The sequence below is a fragment of the Rutilus rutilus genome, assembly GCF_951802725.1.
Source record: "Rutilus rutilus genome assembly, chromosome: 3".
In the NCBI taxonomy this organism is placed as follows: Eukaryota; Metazoa; Chordata; class Actinopteri; order Cypriniformes; family Leuciscidae; genus Rutilus; species Rutilus rutilus.
Window position 1 is genome coordinate 46421839 of NC_140211.1, and position 27947 is coordinate 46449785.

Here is a 27947-nt window from a genome sequence, read left to right on the forward strand (position 1 = left end):
TGGATATGCGAGTTTTGTTAAACTCATTATCAGTGGTGTTCAGTGCAGAAAACGCTCTCATGCATGTGTGTGTATGTAACAGAGTTCAGCTAGTAAGAGGTAACTCACTACCTCACTACTCTCAAGAGGCACACTAGTGACTGACGTTAGAGGCTGCGGTCCATGTGTAAACTTCCATGTGTAAACTTTTTTGTAAGGGTAAGATCATTTCTTAGTCACATTCGGACATTTCTAGGCATTGCTAACATGTTTCTAATAGTTTGAATTCTTAAAAACTATTGCTAGGCATTTAACATGTTAGCTACATTTACTTAGCATCTGCTAGCATTTTTCTAGCATTTCTAACATGTTTCTGACATCTTTTGGAAAGTTCATAACATGCCAGCTTGTTTTAGCATGTTGCAAGCACAATGCTAGCATGTATTAACACAGTGTTAACATGTGTTATGCTAAGCATTGCTAACACATTGTAACACAACTAAACTCTGACGTCAAACTCATGAAATTGCCCTGAAAAGCTAAACGTGAGCTGATTACTACAGACAGAAAGACAGAAGCAGCAAAACTGAGCAAAAGCAGACAATGTTGTGTCTAAAATATAACACAATATTAACTTCTTATTTATTTAACTGTTGTATAAAATCAATGTCACATTTGCACTCGTGCTATTTGGGACAGAAACAAGGACTCACACACATCACATCAGTAAAACAAACTAAACTCTGACGTCAAACTCATGAAAGTGCCCTGAAAAGCTGAACGCGAGTTGATTACTACAGACAGAAAGATAGAAGCGGCATTTGGAGATTCATATTACCCAGAAACACCCTCGAACGGTTCCTCTCGGAGTTGAACGAGACCCACAGGCTCATGGCAAGAGATTCTGATGCTTATCGCTGATGTTTGCTTCAGTTTATGAGTGTTAAAGTCTCATATCATGAGGAACTATATATGTCAGGGCCCTGCCCTGACAGTCTGGTCTGTTTTGTCTTTGTTTAATGTTTCCTTGTTTGTCTTGTGCTTGAGCACATGGCTCTGTCTTTGTTTGTGTTGGTCATGTGCTCCTCTCATCCTGCCTCCTTGTTTCCCATTACCACACTCCCTTGTTTAGACATTGTCTGGTCCTTGTTGGCCCAATTGTGTTCACCTGTTCCTCATGTGCTCTGCTCTCTTTATATTGTGTTCCTTTCCATCATGTCTTTGCTGGTTTGTTTATGCCTTGTGTGCATTCATTGTGTGCGTGCATTCTCGCTTATCTTGTCAGTTAGTGCTAGATTTAGTTTCTTTGTCAGTTTCTAGCTTTGTGTTTGTTTGTTTGGTTTTTTTGTTTTGTTTTTTTTGCTCTAGTTCTCCCAAGCTTTACTTTTGGTTTCTCTCTTTTTTTTTTTTTTGTTGATTGTTAACTAATCTTTTATTTATTTTTTCTCTAGTTCCCTGCAAGGTTGCAGTCTTGTTTTATTTTATTTTTTTGTAAGTTTCCAATTATTTATTTCTAGTTGTTTATCTGGTTACTTTTTTTCTGTTATTTTTCTATTTATCTTTATAGTAATATTGACATTTAATCACAAAATATTTCAGTCACAACTTTTATCAGAAAAATCTGATTTTTTTCCCCAAATCGTGCAGCACTAATTGCCAGGGTCAGATGTAAAATGTAAATGGACCTTAGAGTAATATATGATATGACTCATTTAAAGCATGAACCCACCACCATCTCGTCTGTGTGACCTCTTGCCCATGGTGGGTGACCTGCATCTGCTCAGAGTGGCACTCGCTGGCACACAGTGACTCTCACAGGAGCTCAGACACTCAGAATCGGCAAAGACAGATGCACGCTGTCACAGTGGCTGCAGTCAGTCATAACACACGCAGTTTGACGTGAGTGAACGGCCGCCGGAAAAACACACACATTCTGCAGGACACAATTTTTGCTTTTGCAGTGGTTTGTATTTGAATAGGCAAGCTGCGGACTGTGCCTGCTCAGTCTACTGCTTACAGGATTACAGAAGTATATAAATGATATTAAGACTTATTTCCAGCTTTGATGGACTGGCCATCTGCACTGCACTGCAACCCTTCAGAGGACAAGCTGTTTAGGGAATGGACGGATGGATGGATGGATGGATAGATGCAAGGACATAGCCTATATACTAACAAAGTTTATTTTTCTCATTTTACATTTTTATTATTATTATTATTATTATTATTTTAAGCATAATCTATGTGAAGTCTGATTATGGCTCTATGGGATAAGAACAATACATTTTATTCATTTTGGGTGAACTATACCTTTAATGTTATAACGGCTGATTCATTCAGGAATTAAGTAAATCTGTCTTTATGAATGGGCCATTGAATCATTGGTTCACCCGATTGTTTCGCTCAAAACGCAAATTCATTCATAAATGAAACAAAGCTGTGTGTTGCTTCGGAGACACACAACAGTTCTGCTCTGGCTTTACAGGTAGTATTTTCGTTTGCAAAATTGAGCAAAAGCAGACAGGATTGCATCTAAAATATAACTAAATATTAACTTATTTATTGAACTGTTGTATAAAATCAAAATCACATTTGCACTATTCAGGAGAAAAACAGCACTCGTGTGATATTGCGCTTGTTACTCGTGTGATATTGCTTAACCATGTCCTATGATATAAATACAAGACAAAACTCATACACTGGCATTTTTGCCCTAATATCTTAAATTTTAGGGACAGTCTAATGGCATTTTATAGGCTACATAAAAGTTGCCCTGCTTCATGTTCGTCACCAATCAACTATATGAAATGTAAGATGACCTACGTAGGTCTGGAGCGAGGTGGGTCTCAGGTAGGTCTGAGACCTAACGTCTCAGGTTACGCATGTAACCATGGTTCCTTGAGAGGGGAACGAGACACTGCGTCCCAGCTGACACTTTGGGGAACGCCTTCAGTGTGACGGAGTTTGAAGCACGTGTGCAACTAGTCCAATCTTGATTGGTGCTGCGTCACCTTGTGACGTGTACCAGCCGAAGGTGGAAGCTATAAAGGGAAGCCGGCAGCATCAGCTTTTGATAGGCTGAAGCAAGCCCCTCCCAGGCATGCAGAAAGTATGGCAAGAGGATGCAACGTCTCGTTTCCCTCTCAGGGAACCATGGTTACATGCGTAACCTGAGGCGTTCCCTTTCGAGGGAACTCATGCTGCGTTCCAGCTGACGCTTTGGAAAACAAAATACCCACTTCACCATGCTGACAAATGCCTGTCCTGGTGTGAAGCTGTCCCGGCACAACTCAGGACAAAAGAACTTGGGACCCCGGAGTGACCGGAAGGTCCAGGCTATACAACCCTATAAATGTGTGTGGGGAGGACCACCCCGCTGCATCACAAACTTCCTGCAGGGATGCCCCTGATATTAATGCTCTGGAGGAAACAACACTTCTAATGGAATGTGCCCTGACTTGAAGAGGTGAAGGCAGGCTGCGTACCTCAAAAGCCATAGAAATAGCTTCCACAATCCACCTACTGATTGTCTGTTTAGAAGCCAGGCACCCCCTCTTGGGGGGCTGAAGCAAACCAGCTTGTCAGTTTGCCTCTACTGAGAAGTCTTACATATATAGACCTCAAGAGCTCTGACAGGGCAAAGTAAATGTAGCTTCTGTAGAGGAGGATGGAAGGCCTGAAGGACTGTTGACCGGGCCATATTTGTGGGTACTTTAGGTTCATAACCCAGCCTCGGTGGAGAATGACTTTCTCCCTACCCGGGGAAAACTCAATGCAGGAAGAGGCAACTGAATGGGCCTGCAGATCTCCTACTCTCTTAAGTGGTGTAATTGCTAACAGAAACGCCATCTTTAGAGCAATGCACTTAAGTTGCTAAGTCCAAGGGCTCGAAGGGTGCCAAGGACAACCCTTCCAATGTGGAAGGTGACAGTGAGACATCTCCAGAAACTCAAACAGATCCACGTCAGCTTGTCTGAACTTCCTTCAAATGAACTCCTCTGTCTCGGGGTGGAGTCTCCTTTTCCTGGGTCTCAGTCCCTGCCTCCACAGTATTTATGGTACCACAATAGGATCTGGTGCGCCAGTTTGCATAGGGGGCGTGACCTCAGACCCCCTGATGGTTGATGTAAGAGACCACTGACATGTCCATTCTTACTAGAAAATGATGGTCTGGAAGTAAGTGTCATAGGGCTAGCATTACTGTTAACATCTCTAAACAATGTATGTGCCATGAGAGATGATGTTCCTTATAGAGGCCCTGGGCTGAGTGGCCCTCCATGACCGCTCCCCAGCCCGTGAGGGATGCATCTGTCGACAAAATCTTCCGATGACAGGATGCCCGTAGGACTGGACCCTGGGACAGGAACCAAGGCTTCTTCCACATGGTCAAGGAACGAAGGCATCTACGTGTAACCTTGATCGTGCAAAAAGTGTTGCCCATCGGGGAAACCCCCCTGGTCCACCACTGTAGGGGTCTCATATACAGCAGGCCAAAAGGTGTTGGACACAGTGGCCAAGAGCCCTAATAATCTCTGAATCTGTTTCACAGTGATGAGTTGGACCTTGCTTGATTCTGGTCACATCTAACAGAATTTAATCGATACGTGCAGGAAACAGATGTGCCAGCATCATATCCAAATTCCTTACAACTCCTAGAAAAATAGTTATCTGAACTGGAGAAAGCTTACTTTTCTTGCTGTTTAGTCTCAACTCCAAAGCACTTGATGTGGTCGAGCACGACATCTCGATGCCGGGCTGCCATCTCTTGAGACTGGGCTAATATTAACCAGTTGTCTATGTAGTTCAGTATACGGATGCACTGAAGTCTCACAGGAGCCAGTGCTGCATCCACACATTTCCTGAGCAGGTCAGTCTGATACGCTTTCAAGATACCCATGGTGTGTAAACAAGCGCCGGCCCACCCATGAAGAAGTCATACGACAAGGCTTGGTGGGCAGCGTCAGGGCTTTAAGGTATGTTGCAGCGTCAGGGAAGAGATAAGCAGCCAATGTCTCAACCCTGGGCATCATCCCATAGCCATTCTCTTTGAGCCCCCCGATCGATGAATAATGGTGGACCGTGGGACTGGTTAGGTGAAAGGAGAATGTCTTATTCCACAAATCTCGACACCTCAGTGTGGCGATCTGGGAAGAATTGTAGGCCCCGACATGGAGGTTGTGGTTGTGACTGCAGGAAGCGCTCATCAAGCTTGCTTTTCCTCTGTGCTTCCCGCTTCTCGGCTGGCCAGTCAATATTTAATTTAGACACAGCCCGAGACCCAATCTCCATCAGCTCCTCATACTGCGAGGATACGCCTGGCAATATCCACCGCTTCAATGCTTCTAAACTTCTAACTCCTCAGAACTAGAAAATCTCAACATTAAGCTCTCACTTGGGACGGAAGTAGACGCAGAGCGGGCTTCCGTATCCTGAAAATTGAGCAGAAGAACCAGTGGGTGAGGGCTGAGAAAGGACCAAAGCCGTCTCAAATCCCTCCACTAGTTCCATTTGTGAACCCCACGAATAAAGCTGTCACTCTGCCTCGGCAGAAGCAGGACCCGATCTGCGGGGAGCACGACCCTGACCACTCTCTTCAAACATGGCCAGGTGAGAGTGTGTCCCCACCTGTGATGTAACAAGGGCATGGATGCACACAAAATCTAAACTGCTGGTTTGCCATTTATATATTATAATGATACAAGGGACAGACAACACCAAATAAGACTGATAGTCACACAGAGCGCTTGCTGAAGACAGAAAGCTGATGCTGTTATGTTGCTGGCTTCCATTTATAGCTTCCACCTTACGCCGGCACACGACGCAGCACAAATTACATTAATTAACGTTTAATGTTAATTAAATTAACATTAAATAGCCAATTATATTTATATATATATATTTTTTTTTTTTTTGAATCTGTATTCTAACTTATATGATTGACATCTCTAAAAGGACACTGCTCTCTGATCCAGAGGTGAACTTTCATATTCACTGGAAATATGGCAATTTTCTTGACAATGTGTCCAACTCAAGACTACATTCATACTATGTTTTTCTTTGTTTTGGTCATAACTTTTTTGTATCTCAGTTGTGATCTAATTTGAATCCGAAAAGTAAGACTCGAAGTTGGTTCATCAGACATTGACATTGACTAACTGTTGGTTCGTCAGACTAGTTCTTAACACGTTAAGTCTTAACATAGGGCTATGTTTATTGAAGAAGTCAACTCGGTTTTATATTTTACTGTATCTTCCTAAACTAGCTAAGAGCTACAGTCAAGCTGCTCATATTCCCATTACCAGAGGTCAACAAAGATTAAAGGCCCGTTATTTAAAAACAGTTTTAAATTGTTTATTTTACATTTGTGACCCATGCTGGCAAAATGAGTCACAATGAGCACATTTTCAAAAATAAGTCATTGTTCTTGTCACATTCTCTATTAATAAAACTTTAAAGTGATGTATGATTTGTTGGAATTAGACAAAAAAGATTAATGAGCTACACCTGTTTGAAGTCGATAGAGTCAGCAAAGTAAATTTTGAGAAAAAATGAGTTAAAGTATTCTGAAGTGTCCAAAACAAAATCTCCTAGCAACCATACCTTAAAATCCCTAATAATAACACCAGATTTGACACACACCAAGTCAAAACCAAATATCTATAGGAAAAGTATATATTCAACTTTTTTTTTTCATGATACCACAATTATTTGATTAACATTAATGAAACAGACAGGCTATATATTAAGACCTACTGTACCGCACAGATCTAATATAACGTTACACATCAGATGTTTTTCTCCAACAGTGATCCAAACGTTCACTTAAGACATAACAGATAATGTTTGTGTGAATACTCACCAAGACAGATATTTTGAAATACTGTAATTCTGTTTTTATGTGTATATCGGGCTCGCGCTGTTTGAGAGGTGTCTTTGTGCGCACGCTTCAGATTGTCAGTCAGCATGAGTAAGATCATTTTGTTTACATCAGTATTAGTTTGAAAATCACATTTCATTGGTTCAGACTCATGCCATCGATATTTCACTATGAATATTCACAAAGTTGAAATGTTGTGCTTTAAAATGATGCCAAACAAATACAGATACTTTTGGATGTTTAATTGCCATTTGAAGCATTGTGATCACTAGACCAGGGCTTAAAGGGATAGTTCACTTTGAAATTAATTTTTGGTATGTTTTAGCTTACCTCAAAGGCATCCAAGATGTAGGTGTCTTTTTTTCCGGAGTAGTTTCAATTTTGATATTTTTAGGTCAAACCGTTCTTGTCTGTCAGTCATATAATGCAGGCCTATGGTCACTGTCTCAAAACAGCATGCACAAAGTCCAAATTAAACAATTCCCCGTCGTCCAATTTAAACAATTCCCCATCGTAAGTACACATTGATGGCTTAAGACACGAAACGAGCGGTTTGTGTGAGAAAACGAACAGTATTTATATAGTTTTTGTCCTCTTGTAAACACACACACCGAAATGATCAGAGGACGCGGGTGCTTCGGTCTGCGCAAGCGCCGGAAAGCGCCGGAAAAGGTCAGAGGGCGCGGGCGCTTCGATCTGCGCAAGCGCCGGAAATTATCTCTCGCGCGTGTACGTCACTCATTGTTTACACAGAGATTTAAACATCTTTTAGTCCGATGTATGCACCAAGGCACTCTGTTGTTTGCTCTTCATCTGACTCATGTTCTGTTGGCTGGTATGGTTCCTGTACGCTTTCCTAAAAAAATATTGCTTGTCATTACAAAGTCAACACTAAGTAGAGCTACACGAACATGAATCCACACTGTCTATTACTATTATTATTATTATTAGGCTAGTAGTAGTAGTAGTATCATTGACTGCACCCTTATGAGTAGTACACATAGTTTCACATTGGTTTGACTAGCAGCTGCTTAGTATAGGCTACACATATCTTCTCTTCTTATAACATATCTTATAACTCTCTCATGTAAAACCATTCTTACCAAATATATGGTGCAGAAATACATTGTATTGCTCATTTCATGTAATGCCAGCTTTACAAATACAAAGACGTTGTTCACATACCTCCGTTGGATGAGAAAACACCATAGGCACAGCTGATGATGTCAGTACTATGCGACCCTCTCCTTGGTTTATAAAATCATCAGGGGAAAAATGATCGCTGCAGACCCTCCTCAACTTTAGTACGTTTATGGGTGTGTTGATATCCAGCCGAAGAGCGATCAACCAGAACTTCAAGAGGGAAGGATTATAAATTGGGAATTCGTGAAAACTCACCACTCCCGGATGAGTTCGCGCGAGCATACGAAATTGTTTTCTTTTACGTCGGTTTAAACATCCTGGATAAGCGCAAATTAGAACCATTTCGATTAGCCGTCTTCTGTTCTGTGTAAACAATGAGTGACGTACACGCGCGAGAGATAATTTCCGGCGCTTGCGCAGATCGAAGCGCCCGCGCCCTCTGACCTTTTCTGTCGCTTTCCGGCGCTTGCGCAGACCGAAGCACCCGCGTCCTCTGATCATTTGGGTGTGTGTGTTTACAAGAGGACAAAAACTATATAAATACTGTTCGTTTTCTCACACAAACCGCTCGTTTCGTGTCTTAAGCCATCAATGTGTACTTACGATGGGGAATTGTTTAATTTGGACGATGGGGAATTGTTTAATTTGGACTTTGTGCATGCTGTTTTGAGACAGTGACCATAGACCTGCATTATATGACTGACAGACAAGAACGGTTTGACCTAAAAATATCAAAATTGAAACTACTCCGGAAAAAAAGACACCTACATCTTGGATGCCTTTGAGGTAAGCTAAAACATACCAAAAATTAATTTCAAAGTGAACTATCCCTTTAATGAGTTTTTTGAAAAACCTCCAATTCAACCAAAATGTACCTTTTTCACTTGTTTTGCCTGTAGCTCGTAATTAAGCCTGTGTGCATTCCGACTCATTTTGCCAGCACAGGTCACATTTAGAGTTTTGAAAAAGGACATATGCAGACTTTTAAACAAAGACGCAACTAGGATGGATCCCGTCCTCAGCAAACTTTCATGTGATCAGAAGTGATGTGCTTTAGACAGTCCAAACTGCATTTAAAGAACTGTCTGTGTAAAAGCATTCATATTTCATATTTGTCTCGCTTCTAAACTTGAGCTCATGAATACATATTACAGGATATGGAAAATTCAACTCAGCAAAGTCCAATGCGTAATATTGCCGTTTCTTATCAAAGCCGTCTGGAAGCCTAAATTATTGTCATCAAAGTGAAACGGTTTTGGGCACCTCCAGCGCTGAGAGCTAAACGCTTTTACACAAACCCCATTAGAGGCTCATTGTGCGCAGATAGCAGCTCTGAGTCGGAGAAAAACACGCTGCAAGTCCTTTCGGCTGGCTTGCTCTTTCTTTCACAAACGTGACACCTCTTATTAAAGTGATAAATGGCCTCTACCGATGGGCAGATTTCAGGTGTCAAGAGTTGCGTGGCATTCTGGCCCGACCGTTCCGGGCCAAACTGGCCAAAAAAAGAAAGCTGATAAAAGCGCTTTCGCTCTCTCTGTCTGTCTGTCTTGCCGTCTGTCCGTCTTACTAAAGCTATTAAAGGGCTACTTCAGTTCTTTATTTACAGTTTCCTGTGAAGGAAAAGTGTTTACCTGAGGTTCATGTCACATTGAGACTCAGAAGTGAAGAATTAGTCTCAAAGCGGACTGAACTCGACATGCTTGTGCTTCTCTTGCAGTTTGTGAGACAGATCGATACGGGTGTTTGGGGCGATATGTCACTGTCAATCTGGGAATTGTGGGTAAACTTCCTGCTCTCTCTTCAGAGGGCTGGACACATATCTTGGCATACAGATGGATCATCACTAGACAGCAGAAACGGCTGAAGAACTGAGATTGTGTGCAACCTTCATTACTGTACGGTCTTCAGGCGAATTTGCTTGAAAGTTGCGCTATTTTGCACATGCTACTTCTTATTGAAATTTTTTATTTCAGTTAATGTTTATTTTATTTCATGTGATGATAATGTCTGTAATTACACTGCTATGCTTCCATTTCTGTAGACAGTTGAACTAGTTTTGCACATGCTACTTCTTCGCAAACATACTCCTGTTGAACCAGGCGCTAAATGTTTTTCCCTTTAACGTAGATGAAAAACAGTGCAATAGTAGTTTGTCTGAATTTGTAGTGTTAATAAAAATAGTAGGATAAAAGTAAGAATGGACCCATGAGGCCATGGACAGCTGTAAAGTGATGCAATTTACGCTGCATCTGAAACCTTTTGAACAGGATGAAGATGCTGTGTATGAGTCCCTCAGTTGTCCTCTGTGTGAAACAGATGGATCTCAAAATCGTACTGTCACTCACTGCTGGAAAGGGTTCAAATATCCAAAAAGATGCTGGAAAACCAAGTCATTTGTGGGACCTGGAAAATAATAAACTAATAAACAACCATCACAAAAACTGGAAAACAATAAACTAATAAACAACCATCACAAAAAAAAAACAGTCATGGATCATCCTGGTAATGGCACACAGTATTAAGAATCAAGCGTAAGAATCAAGCAGTGTTGTGTAAAGTATCCAATCATCATACTCAAGTAAAAGTACAGATGCCATTATGGAAATTGAGTAAATGTTAGTCATGAGAAAAATACTTAAGTAAAAGTATTAAAGCAACTGATATTAAAAGTTATTGTGTATTTTAAAAGGTATTGATATTGTACCGATATTGAATTATTAAAGGGATCGTACACACACACACAAATTAAATTCTATTATTTATTTATATATATATTTTTTTTTCCATAAATGAAATGGATACATGTTGGGAACAACATGAGGGTAAGTAAATTACAGAATTGTGGGGTAAACTGTCCCTTTAACTCATAACTGAATGATTCAGATTAGAGTGTCCTCCTACAAATGCAAAAAAAAAACTAAAAACTGCAATAAGATGAATGAACATTCATCTTACCGTCTACGCATGTTTACATAGAAGAACAAGCTTTTCATCTTTTTCATACTGGCTGGAGAGTTCGGTCACATATCTTGTCACACATGTCTTCATAAATGTATCAGAGTCAAAGTATACATTTTCTCTTTAATATGTAGTAAATAAAAGTAGGAGTCAACAAAAATATTTATATTTGAGTAAAGTACAAATATACAAAAACTCTACTTAAGTACAGTAATTAAGATTTTATACTTTGTTATTTTACACCACTGGAATCAAGCGTATGTAAACTTTTGAACAGGGTCATTATATTTTATATAATTCCACACAAAAAAAAAAGTTAAAAAAAATAAATGACTAGCTGGCATGACCTTAATGACTAATGTCACATGGAAACCGGACCCTTCAGAGTTTCTGTCAGCATAATCACATTACTGTTCAATAATAATTTGTAGATAATTAGCATGGCTTGATTAAGATGAAGCTGTTCTCTCTCAGCTGTGTTTTACTCCACATTAAATCATTCTCTAATTCTTCTCTTTTCCTGCATCTGATGCCCTGATACCCGAGGCAGAGACATCCTCAAACAGCCTCTTAATATGTATGTGTGTGTGTGTGTGTGTGTGTGTGTGTGTGTGTGTGTGTGTGTGTGTGTGTGTGTGTGTGTGTGTGTGTGTGTGTGTTCTTAAAGACATTTACCTTTGCTGCTCATCCAATCTGCTTATTCAAACATCATTATCACTGTTAATATCTGGTTTGCACAAGAGCAATCTCCTGATCTCCATCCATTTGCAACCGGTCAGTTTAGATTTCTGTTTGGTCAATTTTCTTTTTCTCTTAAACTGCATGTTTCTCTTTCCCGCTGGCTGAAGATCTCTGAAACCACTGAGGCAGAAAAAAAACACACACACACACACACACACACACACACACACACACACACACACACAAACATGTTTGTTTTTCAATTATGGTGGGGCTTTACATTGACTATTATCGTTTTATCTTGAGCTAATGTTATTTTCTAAGCTCTAAACACTCTCTCTCTCTCACACACACACACACTGTATTTCTGCACTTTTAAAATATTATTTCCTCATAGGAATGTTGGCTGCTAGTTAATTTTCAGTTTCCCTATCATTGTGAAGAAAGCATTTGGCCAACATAGGTAAATCCTGACCCATACACACAATTTGCTGCTACTGTCACTGCATGTTACAGTTCATGCTACATTAAAGTCAGCATGAAACGGAAGTTGAAATCATCTTTTCTTCCCTATTGTGATGTTTATCTGAGTGAAATGACTTCTGTTAAAATAATTTATAATAAATATTGCAACATTTCATTAAAAATGCACAATAACAATGTTATTTATTTCAAATAATGTGCACTGATGAATCATTTGCAGTAAGACAAGATGTCAGTATGACTGTATGTATTTAGGGAGTCAATTTGGATGTCAATTAAATCATTGTAGTTGTGCACCATGCTGTCTTCTGTTCTATCTTCTACATACCTGTATTACATGCTGCATTATGACATTAAGAACATAAAATGACTGTAATATAAATATGATTCAGCACATAATTACATTTCATAACTCAAAAGGGGTGTCCCAGGGGAACATTCTAAGAACTTTGGTTAACGTTCTGGCAAGGTTCTCTCAAAGTTATGAACAAACGTTCTTCCAGTTGTAAGCCCGTCTAAATCGGTCCAATGGCGGTATCTGATAGAACGGGTGAAGGTCTCTGCGCGTTACTGTCTTTCCTTTCACGCAACACAACAAGATGAAATGAAATACATTTTCTCATATGTATTACCTCGTTATTTCATCTGACTCCATAAATGAAAAAGGTTTTAATGATATCCGAGCATCATTAAATGTGAGCGAATGTTTGATTATTCCTTTTAACTCTTAACTTATATTTTACCCGTTCATATTAGGAAGCTATGTCGCTCTGAGGTCCTCACGCCTTCTGCTTAACGTGAGTCTCACGATCACAAGCTCGTCAGTTTTGGTCACCAAACTGAGGTAATTGGCTATATATCTGAGATTGGTCGCATTCACGCTTACACAATTAAAGATACTTTGGTATAACCCCCGTGATTGCATACACTTGAAATTAAAGTAAGTTTACCTCAGGCAGAGGTATGGCCACTATTACAGATATAAGTTGACCAACATTACTTCTCTTATAATAGCTTTGGATTGGCCATGCCGTGGTTTCCCACGTACACTTATCTAAAGTAACATTAAATTAAAACAGAGGTAAGACACACCCAAATTTAGATAGGTCAAGCAGCATTTTTTCTGTTCTAAAAGGAAATTCACTTCTTGTCTTTGCGAACCACGTACACTTGAATTAGTGCCAAATATTAGTCGTCACTAATCTGATGCAAGACTTGCGGTAATATTACCCTGGAAATGCAGAGTTCTCGTGAGAGCACAAGTTGAATTTGCTCAGCGAGTTTACTCTGGCGTCGGGCAATGATGCTCATTAAATATGCCCTTGTATCCGAGCTGCACCAATCACTTCGAGTTATCTGATATAGGCGGGCCAGAGGGGAGCTAAACAGATGACGACAGCGCTGTGACGTCGAAGTCATTAGTAAACATTGCAAGATGACTATGGATGAACACCAGTTGTTTGAAACGGCTTTGGCCGCTACAATGAACAAGTTAGACTTGGCTTTTTATCTAAAAGAGGAACAGAAGACGGCGCTCGAATCGTTCCCTTTGCAAGAAGGGCGTTTGTACTGTTTTGCCGACCGGATACGGCAAGAGTCTAATCTACCAGTTAGCTCAGCTGGTAGCTAAGCGTAGGGGGCTTGTTGTTGTGATTGGTCGTAGTGTTATCCAATTGCGTGCAGTGAGATTTTCAAATGAATGCTTGGTGCCGCACCCTCGAGCTGGCCGATTTTCATTAGTCGATGCCAGACCATTAATCTTTCAGATTTAGGTCTGGATTTCCAGGCTACGGTAACATACAAATCCGTTTAATACTTGGGAAGACAATTTCAGAGTCAGTTGGAATAAAATCAAATGTAACAATTTATTATGTCAGGTAAATGTATCATGCCAATTTCATAATCAGTTCAAAGATAATAAATACAAACAATCAAATGCTCTGGAATAAAGGAAGAAGATGCGAACCTGACATTATAAAATACATGATGCGCAGTGTCTTGGATATCACAGGCTAATTTGAGTTGCAAATCGCCCTGAGCCTCTTGTTGCATTTCTTTATATAGACAGAAACTTCTTTCACATGGAAACATTTGCTAACAATGGGAATGTGTATTCAGAGTTTACACCTTTTGGGAGCAGAATGCCATTTGCTTGGAAGACACCCTCCTCTGTGTGCAAGTTATATAATAACTTTATTACCTTCTAGTTTACTTCTTTGGGAAAGAGACATTTGTACCAGTCGCACTAAGACATTTCAAATGATACCACACATGTATAATACTATATGATAATTATTCACATTAAACCATATACTGTATATATATATATAGATTTTTGGGTGAATTTTGGTGATATTAGCATGAGAATGAGAAGGAATGGGGGAAGAGGGAAATAGATGCAAATTAGGATGATGCTAAATTCACAAGAGAGAGTTTAAATGTTAATTTCCTTTGTTTTCTCAGAGAGTTGCCCAGTCTTCCATTTCTTCCAGTTTTTCCAGTCTTACACAGTGACATGAACAGAATAGTTTTGCAAAGTTATCTGGCATTTAATAATTTCCTCTAAATATTATTTATACATCGTCCATGGAACACTTTTTGGTTACACTTTTTTGAAGGTGTCATTGTTACAGTGTAATTATACATTTAAGTACTGAGTAATATTAATTAACAACATGTACTGACTATAGGGTTAGGGTAGGATTATGATTTGGTTGAGGTTTAGTTGCATGTAATTATGCATAATTTACTTTTACTACTGTGATAAGTACAGTACATGTAACATATGTAACAAGGACACTGTAAAATAAAGTGTTACCCACTTTTTTTTTTCTTGAAATGTTTTAGATGGACGTTCATCTAATGTTATTTTTAATAATTTTTTTACATATGCTACTTTTATATGTTCTCTGAAACATTCCCATGTTTGCAAAATTATATCATGCAATGCTCTGTTAACATTTGCATATGAAAAAAAAAAAAAACTTTTTTAAAACATTTAAAAAACGAAACATTCAGAGAGCTTAAATGCTTCAACAACATTTTTATAACATTAGTAAAATATTCCCCTTGCATATTTTTGAATAAGGAAGAGATAGAGGAGATGGATAGGAATATGTCAGATGAACAGACTGAGAACTTTATCTTTTTAGATAAAAACACATGGACATTTGCAGTTGAAAAAAGGTAATACATTACAATATATTTTATTGCATTAATCAGCATATTGCAAACTGTTTAAAATCACAATAATATCGTACGGTGGCTTAAGACCCGTGATAATATCGTATCATGGAGTCTCAGGTGATTTCCACCCATATTGCCTTCTACAAATTATTTGCTGCATTATGGCATTAAGAACAAAAGCTTATTGTGGAACACACACACAGACACACACACACACACACACACACACACACACACACACACACACACACACACGAGCAGCATGTTCATTCCAGAGCCCAGAAAACATTTGGACAAATCCAGCTCCCAGCTAAATGTGTTGGTCTGCCAAAGCTCTGAGAGCATCTCTGGAGCTCCTCCAGCGTCCTCTGGTTGCACGGCCACAGGAATATTACTGGGTTGGATTTGTTTACTGGAACTGTCACAGGAGTTCATCATTGCAGTAAAACGCTTTAAAAGAGCCGTGATTTGTAACGTTCGTTTGGCGTAAATGCAAACAACTCTGGTTTATCAGTCAGGTGCTGACTGCGTCACCCACAATGCCTTGTGATTGTGAAATGCCGCAGCGACGTGGCTTTCGGTCTAATTTATTCATCCACTTTCAACGGAAGCCATTTTCCCCAGTAGAGCGAGACTAGCGTAATTATCCTAATTAGTGCTAATTCAACATGGCTGAGCCCATTTTTGTAATGAGCCCCTCATGGAGAGCTCAGAGGAGGAGGGTCTCCGGTCACCGCCTCCCTTTGTTGCCACAGTAACCGTTTCCGTAGCGACCCGCTCTTGACAGTGATGGGAAATGAAGAGGGGTTAATTTCCCTGTGAAGGGGCACAAATTAAAGCTGAAATGAAAGAGAAAGTCAAATGCCTCCTGTTTGCAAATGAACTTCTGACAGACATTGGCAAAAAAAAAAAAAAAAAAAAAAACCCCATAATGAACAGATCCACTACCAAATACAGCTTTAAATCAGACAGCATGTCAACATCACAACATCACAAATCAGCCCTTGTGAAAAACGGACACTTTAGCATATTCTTTACAAAGAGTGTTTGTTACAGAATAATATATTTTAAAAAAGGCTTAACTGTGAACTGCATGTAATGCTTTAAGCCTTAACTGCATGTTAATTGCAATGAATACAAATGTATTATAGTTTAAATTGATATGAAATTAGACTTTTTGACCCAGTTAATATTACTCCTATTGTCTTTGAAATATAATATAATATAACATATATATATATATAATTCCAATATTAATTCGATAAAAAAAAAAAAAACTGTACAATTTTTAATCTTATTCCAATGACACAATTCAAATACAGCAGAGGAATTAATTTTGTGCTCACTTGCTATCCTATTTTTTTTCCCCAAAAGGCCAATAACAGATCGATCCTACGCCGAACTCTTAACATAACTCTTTTTTTTTTTTGTTTTTTTTTGTCATTTCGGCTGACACTGGATATTCGTACATTTAGTACTTTCGTCTCTAAAGTTACATACAACATTGGTACACACGTTTCTAACTTCAGTATCATTTGAAGAGAATGACTTACAGTCATAAAACCAACTGTGAAGTGTTCATGTTGGTGCCAGGCATGATGTACACCTTTTATATAGGTATCAGTGTCATATCAGTGTCAAGCCAACTTTATGCCAGTACTTCACTGGGAATCGCTTAGCGAGAAACTTTCATATTCTGGTCCATCTGCTTGCCTGTAGCCTATTAATATAGCCTACATCTCCAATAAGGTGGGAGTTTGGTCTTTTACATCACTGTATTTTGTCCATTGAGTTACTTTAAGTGTCCTGACCACAGGGGAATCCTGGAGAGTGACCTATTGAGGGAATCCCCAGTTCTGCAGCAGCTTCTCGCCAAAATGCAACCTAGGGTCTTTTTGTTAATCTACCTGAGGCAAACTTTAGTTTAAAAGCGTAATTAGAATGGAAACGGCACTTTTAAGTCTGACCGTATTTTCTTTTTCGGTCAAATTGCCTTTTGAATGGGAGTGCTAGGGGCACGACTATCATAGCATCAAAATCACTATTTTTAAAACACTAAAGCCCCATTCACATCGCCAGCGACACACAGCGACAAAGCGACATGATCCCATTCATTTCAATGGAGCGCTGGCGGCTTCCGGTGACACGAGGCGACAGTGACCGTTGGCGACAGAATGTGGGCATGTCAAGCGACTCGAGACACGCGACAAAAGTTCAGAAATTTCAACTTTATGCAAATGAGGAGCGATTATCGAGAGAGACAACCAATAGGAAAGAATACTTTCAGTGGAGCTCACGTCACCTTCTCGAGTGCAGGCAAGACAGAAGAGTTTGGGGGCGATTTCACTGTTTTATATGATTTGACTGTAACCACATACATGGATATAATAAAATGATGCATGGAAAATAAACTGTCGAGAGTCTCAGTGAGTTTAATTCATACATTTATAGTTCGAATGTTGTAATTTTATGATGCAATTTTAGCACTGCTGCAGTTCATTTTACAGTTTCCCCTGCATTATGTTGACTATTAGGGACAAGAAAATGTATTATTTGTCAAATTCGAATGACGTATTAGTGATTTATGACAGTATGAGTGAGTTTAATTTGTTGATTGATCGATCGTTAATCTAGTAATGTTAAATGATTTAATCCACTGAACACTGCTGTGGTAATATAAAAACACTCTCCCAACAGCATACTGTTACTTTTAATTCTTTTGAGCCTAATTCCTAGTCAGATTAAAATGATATAGTTGTATATATCACTTGTGATGGTATTTTGTATAGATATGGCCAGACGTGCAGTAGGGTGGTCCTTATTTTTAAAGTCTCCAATTGTCATGCTCTTAACCCTTCAAATTGTTCCTTTATATAAGAAAATACAGCATGCCAATTTTTATGGCAGTAACATAATAATTACTGGTAGCTCAATAGCTTTTAACTTTCTGAGATTTTGATGATTTTCGTAAAAAACGATCATTTGAATTGGTATTGTACCTGGCTAGTAAAATTCCAAAAAAATCTCCACATATTCCTAAATATGTATTTTAGATGCATATCTCAGTTTACTTATTGTAGAAACTAAATCCAAATTAATCCATCCATCCTGGTTTAGCAGATGTACCTTTCCTGGTGGAATCAATACATATTTCTATTGATGATCACCTTGGTTATTGTTTGGGTTTAGAGCACATTTTTTGGTTTAAGAAATTACATTACGTTCCTTGAAATTGACCCGGAACTTTGGCCGAATCAAGCAGATTATCAGGAGGCACAGGCAATTATACATGCAATGAAAGTAGTCAATGATCACACCGAGAGAGTGGCTCTGATTCAAGAATACAATGGCTATCTCACACACTCTGAAGAACAATTGCAGTGTCTCCTTCATGTGGTGGAAGATCAACGATGGATCTATCCAGACTGCAACAAGTCAACACTGGCTGCTGAGCATCAGAAATGAGGGATTGTTGAAAACTTTGTGCTTTTTTTGAGATTGTCGTCATGTCAGTGTTGCTCTGATTTCAATAAAATGTAGTTCATTTGCAGCAACTTTTAATATTACTTGCATATCACAATAACGCCGCACAGCTTAACATAGGCAATCTTCCACATGATTGAGCTACCTCTAAATATAATTTTTTTTGTCAACATTTTTGCATATTTCCAATTTTTAAGTTAAAAGGAAGAGTTTAAGAGGTTAAGACACTAACATTTTGCACAAAAAAAATTGGACTTGATAAGGACCACCCTAACGTGCAGTCTACCTAAAACATTAGAGCGACAGCACTACGAATGCCCACAAGCAACTCTCAGTACAGAGACTAGCGACATTGTTATGAACTGCTCCGAGACTCGAAGGTGAAGATCCAACTGGAGCTTTATTACAGAGTAGTCGTACAGGCAGGGTCAACAACAGCGAACAGATCAATGGAGGAAACACAGAGAACATCCGAATAACAGGCAGAGGTCAGGGCAGGCAGAGGTCAGGGCAGGCAGCAGTTATCAGAGTCCAATAAACAATCCAAGTCAGGCCAGGCAGAGAAACAATCAGGAAACGGTGAAACAGTCCAAGGTCAGCAATACAAGAATCAAACACGGGTAAATAACGCTCAGAAATGCAGTAACAGTACAACAAGACTTCGCACTGAGTGAATGTGAAAACCAGGTATTTATGGTGTGAGTGAAACAAGGTGATAAGACACAGGTGAATGAGATGATGAGTGCTGATGAGTCCGGGCAGTGAGTTATGGGAAATGTAGTTTGTGAGGAAGTGATCATAGTCTATTGTGGAGCGCCCTCTGGTGGCTCTCGAGGGCACTCCAGCTGGTGATCGTTACATAGCCTTACATAGGCTTCCAGACGCTCCAAAACTGTCCAGGTGGGAGGTGGAGCGGAGGCGGATCCGGGGGCAGGATGGAGGGCCAGGTCCGTGGAGCAGAAGAGGACCTGGAGACTACGGCAGGACGGAAGGCCAGGGCGGAGCAGGCTGTGCAGGCGACCAGGGCGGATCAGGCTGTGCAGGCGACCAGGGAGGAGCAGGCTCTTCAGGCGGCCAGGGCGGAGACGACCCTTCAGGCGGCCAGGGCGGAGACGACCCTTCAGGCGTCCATGGCACAGGAACAGACACCGGCTCAGGAACAGGAACAGACACCGGCTCAGGAACAGGAACAGACACCGGCTCAGGAACAGACACTGTGGCAGCGGCTATCTCTGCTGAGGGCTCAGGTTCAGGCGTGTCGGCGGCCATCTCTGCTGAGGGCTCAGGCAACGTGGCAGTGGCCATCTCGTCCGGAGACACTGGCTCGGCGGCGGCTATCTTGTCCGAAGACACTGGCTCGGCGGAGACCATCTTGTCTGGAGACACTGGCTCAGCTGCGACCATCTTGTCCAGAAACTCTGGGCTGGACGGGACCAGCATCTTGTGAAACTCTGGGCTGGACGGACCAGCATCTTGTGAAACTCTGGGCTGGACGGGACCAGCGGCGAAGAGGACTTTGGCTCTGGCTCAGCGGGCATGACGCTCACAGACTCCTGCTTGGCGGGCATGACGTTCTCAGTCTCAGACTCGGCGGGCATGACGCTTTCAGTCTCAGGCGCGGCTGGACTGGCGTGAAGTGCTGGCTCGGCTGGACTGGTGTGAAGTGCAGGCTCGGCTGGACTGGCGTGAAGTGCAGGCTCGGCTGGACTGGCGTGAAGTGCAGGCTCTAGTTGGGCAGAAGTGACGTAAACCGTCTCTGGGTCGGCAGACGTGACTTGAACAGTCTCTGGATCGGCAGACGTGACTTGACCAGTCTCTGGATCAGCAGACGTGACGTGAACAGTCTCTGGATCGGCAGTCTTGGCTGCACAAAATTCTGGCATGGCAGCCTGGGGAGTTAGTAGCATTAGTAGCGTTGAAACCATTGAAACTCTGGACCTCGGCTGCTCGGACAGATGTCAGTGGCAGATCGGCCAGCTTGGACACCAGTCCTCTCCACCCTCGGAAGGGTCCAATCGACGCAATTGTGCTGGCTGATGGTGCGGTCTGCGGTGGAACACGCTCTGCGGCCGACGGAGCTTCGGCTGTATAGCCCCCTCTCAAAAATAGTTTTAAGGATGAACTCTCCTCCACCTCGCCCACAGTGAAGGGAGATCCACACAACCGCAAAGCCAAATTTATATATTGGGCCAGGGTCCAGGTAGGGTGATGGAGTGGTGTAAGGGAGCTGAACGGCTCGGATAATCCACCACGGAAAAATATCAATAGGCAATCTTTATCGAAAGATGTCAAATGTGCCAGTTCAATAAAATCCATGATGTATTCCTCGATGGGCCTCTCTCCCTGACGGAGACACATGATCTGTGCTGCTGGGTTCATCTTTGGCCGGTCGTCGCTGCTGGATCACTGTTGGCGAAGTCTTCTGTTATGAACTGCTCCGAGACTCGAAGGTGAAGATCCAACTGCAGCTTTATTACAGAGTAGTCGTACAGGCAGGGTCAACAACAGCAAACAGATCAATGGAGGAAACACAGAGAACATCCGAATAACAGGCAGAGGTCAGGGCAGGCAGAGGTCAGGGCAGGCAGCAATTATCAGAGTCCAATAAACAATCCAAGTCAGGCCAGGCAGAGAAACAATCAGGAAACGGTGAAACAGTCCAAGGTCAGCAATACAAGAATCAAACACGGGTAAATAACGCTCAGAAATGCAGTAACAGTACAACAAGACTTCGCACTGAGTGAATGTGAAAACCAGGTATTTATGGTGTGAGTGAAACAAGGTGATAAGACACAGGTGAATGAGATGATGAGTGCTGATGAGTCCGGGCAGTGAGTTATGGGAAATGTAGTTTGTGAGGAAGTGATCATAGTCTATTGTGGAGCGCCCTCTGGTGGCTCTCGAGGGCACTCCAGCTGGTGATCGTTACAGACATACAGCGACAAAGTCGCTGGCGGTGTGAAGAAGGCTTAACACAACATGAAACTTTGCTCGAAGTATCACCAGGGGCTCTACACATGAACTCGAGCATTGAGAACATTCTTTGTGTACACAGAGTTTACTAAAAAGAACGATTTTGAACAACTCACTGTAGCTGTTGTTGTTTCCGTCCGCCGGGATTTTGTCAGTCAAAAATAGTTGATCACATTAACATTCATGACGTGTTCCTTTGTTTAGATTATCTGTGTTTTATAATACATATGTACATCTGTACACCAAACACAAACTTTTTGAAAAAAAGGTCACAGGGCCCTTTTATTGTTTAAAAATGTAATAAATGTAATAAATCATTCAATTGATTACATCAACATATTCAATGGAAATTAAATTGATTAGAGATGATTTTCAATTATTAAAATTTAGTTACACCATTAAAATGGAATCCAGAAACATTTAATTGGAAAACAAAATGAAATCCAGAAATAAGTAAATAAATAAATGAATTTCACAGAGCCCTATACATGTCTCTGATTTTCTGATCTGTAGATGTGCCCATTCTTCAATGTGCGTATGAGGACTTTTTCTTAACCTGTTTTTTTGTACAACAGTTAAAAATGGTGCGCCCGATCAGAATGAGGTGACTGACGTATGTGCTGAAGTTTTGTTCCAAATAGATGTATTGCATTGAATTGACTTGCAGTTTAAGATATATTTCAGGAATTGGATTGGATTCATTCACATTAATCAGTACATACATCAGTACATAAACATACATTTTGCTTTATATAGCACAAAGTTTTCTGGCCTACAGGTTGACATTCAGCACAATGACATTTGGATGCTAAAAATCTTAGCAACAGCCTTTACGCAATATAGTGCTTGTTCTTTGTATATTGATTATGATTATTATAATAATAATAATGATTATACTGTACATGTTGCAATAATGACCGTACATGTCCACTGGCGCAGAATGGCTGGAGCTGAGTAGACATTTTCATTATATTCTCTATAAAAGCTGAGTGACACGCTGCTGCAGGGGATCATAGGATTCCCAGCGGGGAGCACATGACTGCTGAAATGTGCAAATGAATGGATTTAGTGCCGAGATCACATCGTTGAATGTTACTGTGTTTAATGCAGGTTTCAAATGCAGTTCAAATGGACTGTGGCTGGACTAATAAAAGTGTATTAAATAGGCACATTGGGCTCTTGAGAAGAAAGTATTTGTTTTTCTCAGCTGTATATATATTATATACCATATATATTTTGAGTTATAATGAATTGTAAATAAATGAGCTTAACAATTTGTGTCTTTAGTTTAATTTTCATGGACTGTTTTACTTTCCTGCCAGTCAGTAGTTGTCATGGATATTCATTCAATCATCACACCTGTTCGTTATTTAGTCATCATCACTTTGTATTTTAGTTCTCCTTTGTTCTCAGTTGAGTTTTCAGGTTTTGTCGTGTCAACACGCTGTTTCTTCGTACCTGTGGATTACCTACACTGTAAAAAAAAAGTTACATCCCCAAGTCAAAAATTTCAAGTGACCGATAACATCTAAATTTTTCAATTAGTCTGACGTATTAATTATCATTGAGCCAATGTTAACAGACTATTGCAACAAGAATTTCACTTGGGCCAATTGAAAAATTTAGATGTTATCGGTCACTTGAAATTTTTGATTTGGGAGGGTTTTTTAAATTTTTTACAGTGTAAGTTTGTTTTATTTAATAAATACTTTTTTTCGAGAGAGAGAGCCAATTGTCCTCATTATGAGCAGTTTGCTGGATGCTATTTCAATAGATACATTTTATCTGTTTAATATATTTTCTTTTCCACACACACACACACACACACACACACACACACACACAAACACAAGGCTTCCTGAAGACAAAGAAGCTGGTGATGTTTATTTCAGGCATCTACTGTATTTATCATCTTTGGCCAATGAAATTGGCGTGTTTCCAATGTACTTTAGACACGGCTCACACAGAAGCATTCCCATAGTCAGTGTCATGATGCGGCGTCAAGTGAACTGCATTTTGTGTATTTCATTTCTGGTTAAAAAAAAAAAAAAAAAAGGAAAAAAGAAATGGACGCAAAAGTGCACAAACCCTTCACATAGATCAGCAATCAGAATCAGCAAAATATTATTATTTTAACAAAATAAGAGGGAATAAAAAATGTAAACATCTGTTATGTGAAATAGCTTATTCAGGACAGTACTAGTTAAAAAAAAAAAAAAAATCCTGTTGTTATTTTTTTTTTTTTTTTATGAACATTTTGCAGGTTCTGCAAGGTGTTTGTGAACAAAAATTTTATTCCCTGATTCACAACCCACCATATCTGTTTTGAAATATTAATAATATCTGAAATATTTCCAAACATTGTGTTTGATTTTGTATATTTCAGCCTGCATGTATAGTTTTAACGTACATTATGGGCCCAAAATAGGCCTATCCGTGTAGTAAAACCTGACTTCACGAGCACATCCCAACTGACCCTGATGTTTGTCGATAATGGAAATGAAATTTAAAAGTTCAAATATACAGAAACTGAAGACAGAGTTTAATTTGTCATAAACCCTTAATCTTGATGTTCTTGTTTGAGGTGTGGATCAGTTTTAAGGACACGCACACAGATATATCTGACAATATAATTTCTATCCAGAGAGAAATGTCTCTATTCATCCTAAATTTACATGTATTGAGGTTTGCTGGTCACATTTTGTGTTCCTCCAAGCATATAATCAACATTTCTAATGAAAAATAACAATGTTACGGCACAATTATCCTAAAATGTCAGAGTCGCTTTTCAATATGACTACTGCCAAATGAAATTCAAATGAGTCATCATTATGCATATTTTTATTTCTACAAGATACAAATGAAACATCATAACAATTAAATATCTGAGTGGCATGTCAGTGATTAAAGGGATAGTTACCAAAAAAATAAGATTCTGTCATAAATTTTCAAATGAGGTTTGCACAAATGATGCCGTTTCTCCATGTTGCTTTTTTCTATACTAAAACAAATCAACGTGACCATGACTGACAGAGCTTTTTTTTAGGAGGGGTGCATTACATTTATCGAAACGGGCATTTATTATGTTACAAAATACTTCAGTTTCAAATAAATGCTGTTCTTTTGAGCTTTCTGTTCATCAAAGAATCCTAAAAATAATAAGAAATAATAATAATAAGAATAATTTATGATAATACCGTTTTCCTTGAGCATCAAATTAGCATATTAGAATTATTTCTGAAGGATCATGTGATAGTGAAGACTGAATAAATGATGCTGATTCAGATTTGCACCAAAGGAATAAATTACATTTTAAAATACATTCACACAGACATAGTTATTTTAAATTGTAATAAATAAATAATAAAAAACTCTTGTTAAATCTCACACATTTTAAAGAGTCACTTAAGTTTAATCATGATGACTGTTTATATATTTTCATATAGTTTCTCATATGAAATGTTTGTATTTTTTGCGCAGGTCTCCGGAGGGAAAATGTTCCACTGACTTTCAGTTCTGCAACCTCAAAGTAAGATCAACCGACACTGACACTGACACTGACACTGACACTGAGACACACACACACACACACACACACACACACACACAAAATGCATGAACAGCTCTGAGAAGCCTGTACACATGTATGAACCAGTGTTTGAGGCTAATCTTTGATCAGTTAATAAGTGATAGTTGGTTTGGTTGTGATAACATTTGAGACAGATTAAGATGAATATGTCTGTTTGTCTCTGCTGAAGGCTGCCTGCGCCGTCAGGCTTTGATGGAGATGTGAATATGGATCTCTTAATGCTCATCTGATGGGCGAGTGTGATCTGTGTTTGTGATCATTGGTGTTTGTCTGCATTGTTTTGCAGAGACGATCATCAGCGCTGATTTGGCACACACTTGACTGCTGAATTTGTCTCTATAATGTGCTGTTGTTTCTTGTGTTCGGTCTTGATTTCTTGCAGATGTTACAGAGATCTCACTGATGAACGATCAAATACATTCATTTGCCACCATGTCTGAGATGAACAATAGATCCGGTTCTTCAGGACGTGCCATTTGAACAGATCTGCATCCACTCTTATTCATCTTTAATCAAGTCTAAAGCCCAATTTATACTTCTGCGTCCAACTCATGCCGTAGCTACGTCATAGGCTGTGTGTAGCACGCATAGCCTACGGCATACCCTGACGTGCACCTCTCCAAAAATGTAACAACGCGTCAATTCTACATGGACCACAAGCGCTGTGATTGGTCTGCTAGAACCCCTCCCTCGGATTTCACATGCTCCCTCTGCATGTGTAATTGCATGTCAACGCAGACAACGACGCAGAAGTATAAATGAAAACCAACGCATAGCCCAAAGCGGCGTAGGTCCGACGCAGAAATATAAATCAGCCTTTACCTTCGCTCTTTCCTTGAACGTGGTTACTATCAGTGACTTCTATCAGGTCCTCTCCTCACTGCTGTTCTTGACATTCAATTTAACCTGTTTTTTAAGTTTAACTGTTTTATCTGTCTTCAACTTCCCTGTCTACTGTCTTTGACATCACAGTCTGTAGTGAAAGTAGGCAAATTTCAAACAGCATTTTCGCTCCCTTGAAGGGCACTCCAGGAAGGGGACGCCATTTGTTGGGACTTTCCAAATGAAAGTGAATAATTGAATCCCTTCATAAAGGGCCCTTCCACAAGTCTGAAAGGCTACACATGATGATCACTTCAAGGAAGTTATTTTATAATTTATGGTTATGTGACCCAGGGTGGCGATTCATTTTAAAGCTAGATGTTGGTAGAGTTCAAGTGAACATATAAACAGAATGTTTAATTGGTAAGAAATGTGTTTAATATTAGATACGTTAAATGTGATTACATGCAGGGTCCAAAGATGAGACAGCAAGTTTAAAGTTGAGAGTAGACACACACACACACACACACACACACACACACACACACATATTTAAAAAATGTAATTATAAAATGTATATTATTTGCAACAATTATATTCACAGCAATAATAAGAAATTAGACGTATTACTAAAAGGTTAACAAAACAAATGTTATTGTAAATTACCTTAATATTTAATATGTAATATTTAATTTAATTTAATATTATTATTATCAAAAGTTCAAAAAAATAAATATTGTAAATTAGTATTATTATATTTCACTGAAAAAAAATAATAATATGAAGGTATTATTCTAGTTGTTGGTTGTTGTAAAATTAATTAATATTTTTTTGTAATTAATTGATTTTACAGCACAACAGTATTACAATATAAATTATTAATGTATGCTGTTAATATTTACGTCTTTTTCAATTTCTTTATTTTCATAAGGTTAAAACATTGAGCTTTTAGTTTGGTTGATAAGCTCTTCACAGAACAGTTTAAATAATTTATTAAACAAAATTATGGTTTAAAACCACACAAATTTCACATGTGCAAAACCATGTCAAAACATACTTTGCACATGGAAAACGTCTCGGGTTATTTGACTGTAAACATGTTCCCTGAAAAAGCGGGAACGAAATGCTGCGCTGCGTCAGTGCCAATGGGAACACCTTTGTGTGTGACCGGCTGTGAATTATGTGTGCGCACATGCCAAGGAACTTGGCCTTGAACTTGACAGCATAGTCACTGTGGGAAAAAAAACAAAAGTATTGATAAGCCTTTCAGTCACAGGAAAAGATAGCATAGGGCGAAGTCTAGCAATATTTCTGAGATGAAAAAAGGAATTCTTAACAGTATATTGCACATGTGGGTCATAATACAAACTCAAATATAACCCCTAAATTGTTTTATTTAGTTTGGAACACCAAAACAGAGTTTAACATTAGTGAACCAGCTTTACGAAGCTGATTAGGAGAGCCAAAAAACAAGACCTCTGTCTTATAACTATTAAGACACAAAAAGTTTTAGGTCATCCATTTTTTTTTATCTCAGAAATACAATGTGAGAGAAAAGAAACATCCACATTTTGACCAGGCTTAGAGTGAATATAAATCTGAGTGGGATCTGTATAGAAGTGATAATTAAGCCTGAGTGGTCTTAACAGCAAGCCTGAGGGTCTGAACCCTGACAGACACCAGTAGGGTCATAGCCAATCTCAGACCTGAGACCACTCATAAAAACAAACTGGTGGCGATCAGAGAGATAAGATCTAAACCAGGTTAAAACAG

At 39.5% G+C, this 27947-nt stretch overlaps 1 protein-coding gene across 15 annotated transcripts in view; it reads left to right on the plus strand.

Moving 5' to 3' along the window:
* LOC311287782 (receptor-type tyrosine-protein phosphatase delta) overlaps nucleotides 1-27947 on the plus strand; it is a 441129-nt gene that overhangs the window by 53876 nt on the left and 359306 nt on the right. For all 15 annotated transcript variants that reach the window (XM_084404823.1, XM_084404828.1, XM_084404816.1 and 12 more), the window contains exon 3: nucleotides 25244-25292. The gene's annotated coding sequence lies outside the window, so the exon portion shown is untranslated. The remainder of the gene's footprint in view (nucleotides 1-25243; nucleotides 25293-27947) is intronic.